The sequence below is a fragment of the Mustelus asterias genome, chromosome 11, assembly GCF_964213995.1.
Source record: "Mustelus asterias chromosome 11, sMusAst1.hap1.1, whole genome shotgun sequence".
Lineage (NCBI taxonomy): Eukaryota > Metazoa > Chordata > Chondrichthyes > Carcharhiniformes > Triakidae > Mustelus > Mustelus asterias.
The window spans coordinates 87,519,079-87,524,119 of record NC_135811.1 but is presented as its reverse complement, the minus strand read 5'-3'; positions in this window follow the sequence as shown (position 1 = coordinate 87,524,119).

Genomic DNA, 5,041 nt, shown 5'->3' with positions numbered 1-5,041 from the left:
GAGGGCTATTTAAGTATCAGTCATGATGCAATGGATCTGGAGTTACATGTAAGCCAGACCAAGTAAAGATGGCAGATTACCTTTCTAAAGGACATTAGTGAATCAGATGGGTTATTACAACAATGGTTTCATGGTCATCATTGGACTTTTATTCCAGATTTTTAAAATTGAAGTCGAATTTCACCATCTGGGATTTGAAACCTGGTCCCCAGAGCTTTACAAAGGGTACCTGGATTATAAACCCAGGGACAATACACTACGGCACTGCCACTGCCTTGAAATACATTGGGATGCTTTGTTGATGTTATTATGTAAATAGAAGCTTGCACCAAATTCCCTGTTTTTGGAAGACACAAACACTAGAATCCCAGACTCAAGAGCCCTTTAATAGTGGTGGACGGGACCCATGGCGGCACGGTGGTACAGTGGTTAGCACTTCTGCCACATTGCACCAGGGACCCGGATTCAATTCCAGCCTCGGGTGACTGTATGGAGTCTGCATGTTCACCCCATGTCTGTGTGTGTTTCCTCCGGGTGCTCTAGTTTCCTCCTACACTCCAAAAAATGTGCATGTTACATTAATTGGCCATGGTAAATTGCCCCTGAGTATCAGGGGTACTAGCAGGATAAATGAATGCGGTTAAGGGGATAGGGCCTGGGTGGGATTATTGTCGGTGCAGGCTTGATGGGCAGAATAGCCTCCTTCTGCATTGTAGGGATTCTGGGATTCCCAATCTCATTTCCAGCAATTTTCGCTGACATGGGACAAGGTTGCAGGTAGCCAGCCTGCAGGAAACACCCCCCACCCCCACCCCCTCCCCCATGCCTCCATTGTGGGGTGGGCAGTTTAAGCACTTACTCTATTTTGATGGAGTTGAGTTCCTTCTATATGTAGATATGGGTAATGGCCTCTTAGAGAAGATGTGAGCCATGAGGAGACCCTGTCGTTAAAAAAACAAAGGTTGCCTGGCCCTGGAATTCTATCATTGCCAGGCTATGAAAGGCAAAAAAAGTTATTTTATTTTCAATATTCAGAAGCTAGATTGCAAATAAAATGTCATTTTACTGCAGTCGTTGATAGTAGGTCTCTGTCCCTGCAAAGGTAAATTAACCATTCATGGTCAGCACTGTGTAAGTGTTGAGATGTATAATGTTACTTTCCCAAAGGAGAAAATTAATCAACATCATAGAAAACTATGTTGGAACCCCCCCCCGCCCCCCCCCCCCCCCCCCCCCCGCACCTCCCCTGCCATGTTTAAGCCAAGATTTAAATACCCAGAGCCCTTTAAATTTGGGGAAGCAGCTGAAACTAAAAAATAATCACCTGCAATCTGCTTTGAAATGGAAAATACACCGTTTCTTCTTCCTGTGTCAGCTGCAAGCTAATGTTTTGATAGCTCTGCCATTTTGAATGCCTGGCTGAGTTCCAAAAGTTGTGGGAGTGCTCAGCTCCGACACAGCTGTTCAGGGAAGTCATTGGGTGGAATTTTACCGGCACATCCGCCTGAGGTTCGTATGATCCTGCCCGAGGCCAACAGAGAATGCCTCCGATTCTGGGGTGGGCGTGCCAGTAAAATTCCAGGCACAGAGACAAAGTGTTGGCAGTTTTGAGAGATTGAAATAACAATCTGCCTTTGATATGGTTCCTCAATACATAGTTGTTTGTTTGTAAAACCTAATGGCCACTCAGTCGACTTTTTTCTATTTACAGGGTTTCTTTCCACACTTGCAGCCATTTCTATTGAATGGCTCCTGAGGAGTGTATGTAGTGTGTGAGTGGCTATGAAGGGTACATGGGGGGGAGGGGGCTGCATGGAGTGGCATGAGGAATATGAGGGGCATGGGGATGGAGGGGTTAGATTTATGGGGGATAAGAACAATGTCAGAGCTGGGTTGCTGTCTGGGAACCGAGGCAGGGCCTTCTAACCAGCCCGCCTTGGCACCCACACTCCTCTGAACTTCTCCAGCATTGCATTGCGACTCAGAAAACCCAAACCCTGCACATGTCGGATGCGAGTTCACATTTTGCAAGCTGCAAAATAGCTTGGCTCACATTTCACAAGCAGCTTGAGAGGAAATCTGATGTAGATTAGGAAAAAAAGCTATCTGGATCCTCAGTCTCAATCAACTCCATTGGTAATGGTTTGTTTTGGCAGCTGACCCTGTTATAAATGTTTGGTCGCGTTTCAAAAGCTACAGAACCAACAATCGCAGGAGGGGACTGTGTTCATATTTTGATTGACAGTTTTAAGAGGTTATTAAAAAATTAGCTGTTGTTGATGTGATTAATGAAACATGTTATGTTTTACAACAGATTGACCACTAGATGTGGATTTTAAATGTTTTGAATGGGCTTTATGAATGGGCTTCTTTTTTAGATAGGAATTTGAATTTGAGTGAGATCTCTATTTGACTCTTTTAAGTTGTGAGAAGTTTATTATTTTCATCCCCATTTCAAAGACATGTCCATTATGGACACTGGGTAAGTGGCTATGGAAGATACATGGGGGTTGGCAGGGGGAATGTGAGGGAGCATGGAGGGAGTATGGGGAATATTAGGGGTAGGAGAGGTGAGGTTAATTGACAAGAGTAATTGACCCTTGATTATTCATTTAAATATGGCATCCAGGCTGACTATTTCAGGGGTTGGCAGGAAGGTGGTGGGATGGGCATTTGCCCAATATTTGTGCCTCATTACCACAGGACACATATCTGCCAGGAGCACATAACATCCAGACCATGAATCCTAACTTATTCAGCACAATTTCAAGCACATTTTGGGCGGAACGTCTCAACTGTAACTATTGTAGAAACTCTATCACAAGATATATACATAGAGATAAAGGGTGGTACAGTGGTTAGCACTGCTACCTCACAGCGCCAGGGACCCGGGTTCGATTCCGGCCTTGGATGACTGCCTGTGTGGAGTTTGCACGTTCTTCCCGTGTCTGCGTGAGTTTCCTCCAGGTGCTCCAGTTTCCTCCCAAACTCCAAAGATGTGGATTGGCCTTGCTAAATTGCCCCTTAGTGTCCCAAGATGTGTAGGTTAGGGGAATTAGCGGGGTAAATACGTGGGGTTATGGGTATTGGATCTGGATGGGATGCTCTATCAGTGAGTTGGTGTAAACTTGATGGGCTGAATGGCCCGCTTCTGCACTGTCGGAATTCTAGGATTTCCTTTGTTACTTTAATGCTTTAGAAATTCTAGGCCATATATTTCCCTCAACAGTGTAAAAACATGTGCCCCGCAAATACCACAAGTGTATCTTTTCATGTCATGTGCTATAGTTATCAACAAGTGGACAGTCATACTGCAGTCACTGAGAGGCATAGACAATATATTCATGTAAAACTGAATCTTTCTCAGCTCCCAAGCCTTCCCTCTGTCACATCTTTCTTTCGATGTGGAGATGCCGGCGTTGGACTGGGGTAAACACAGTAAGAAGTTTAACAACACCAGGTTAAAGTCCAACAGGTTTATTTGGTAGCAAAAGCCACACAAGCTTTCGGAGCCTTAAGCCCGGAGCCTTAAGCCCCTTCAGGGGTTAAGGCTCCGAAAGCTTGTGTGGCTTTTGCTACCAAATAAACCTGTTGGACTTTAACCTGGTGTTGTTAAACTTGTTACTATGTTAACATCTTTCTTTCCACAGCCCTATTCCCCAGCTTGCAATACTAATGAAATAATGCGTAGGATTTTCCGGCTGAGCTCACCCCAAAACCGGAAAATTCGCCCGAGGTCAACAGACCTTTGCATGGTCCTCCCCTCCCCCAACCCACTATGATTCCGTGGTGGGCGGGAGGCGGGGGAATTCTGCCCCAAGTGTCAGGATTTAATCAATCATAGATTCCTTTCATTCACCAATCACTTGCAGTGTTGAAAATTTTAAGAATAATATGCATTTTATGCCTGGTAGTTAGACATCTGCAAACTAAATCACAATAAACATCATTGTAAAAAAGGAACATTAGAAAGTCCCGCAGATCATAGAATCCTACAGTGCAGAAGGAGGCCATTTGGCCCATCATTGTCTGCACTGACCACAATCCCACACAGGCCCCATCCCCATAACCCTATGCATTTACCCCAGCTAGCCCCCCTGGCACTAAGGGGCAATTTAGCATGGCCAATCCACCTAACCCGCACATCTTTGGACTGTGGGAGGAAACCAGGGCACCTGGAGGAAACCCACGCAGACACAGGGAGAACGTGCAAACTCCTCACAGACAGCGACCCAAGCCGGGAATCAACCCTGGGTCCCTGGTGCTGTGAGGCAGCAGTGCTAACCACTGTGCCACTGTGTCGCCCCTTTGAATTATTTCTATATGGAGAAATTGCTGGAACTTGTTAGACCAATCAGACTTCACAGTCAATTTGAGATACAGTCATGAGATAAAAGGGCTGTGCTGTCTAAGGTCAAACCCCACAAGGAGCTCTCGCAAAGGTGGTATTGGATCAATGGCTAAGGTATTGTATGATTTCAAGAAAAAATTAGAAATAGCTCTTGAAGCTCAAAGGATCAAGAGATATGGGGGGAAGGCGGGATCAGGCTATTGAATTTGACGATCAGCCATGATCAAAATGAATGGCAGAGCAGGCTTGAAGGGCTGAATGGCCTACTCCTGCTTCCAGTTTCGATGTTTCTATGGCTCATTTGCAAATAACCAACTTTCTAAGTGGCTACCAAAGAGGCGTGGAAGTGAGGCAGAGATCAAAGCCGTGACACGCATTCAGGGAATGGTTATAAGTGGCTGCTAAGTGGAGCAAAGAATTACAGCAAACGATGCAGGGTAGTTCAGACAGCTTCATAGGTTAAATTGAGAAAAAAAGCCTGAGTTTTAAGTTTGTGATTGGGGCACAGAGGCAGAATGCATTTCAACAGCGGGGCATAGTCATATACAGAGAAAGTTTGTCAACTACCAGGAAAGTTAAGGAGCCCACTGAAGGATGAGGCTCTCACAACAGAGGGAAAGTCAAAGACCTCTGCGTGACTATGGAGAAGGATTTTTGAACAGGTTTAGGGGGGGTGGCATGGTGGCTCAA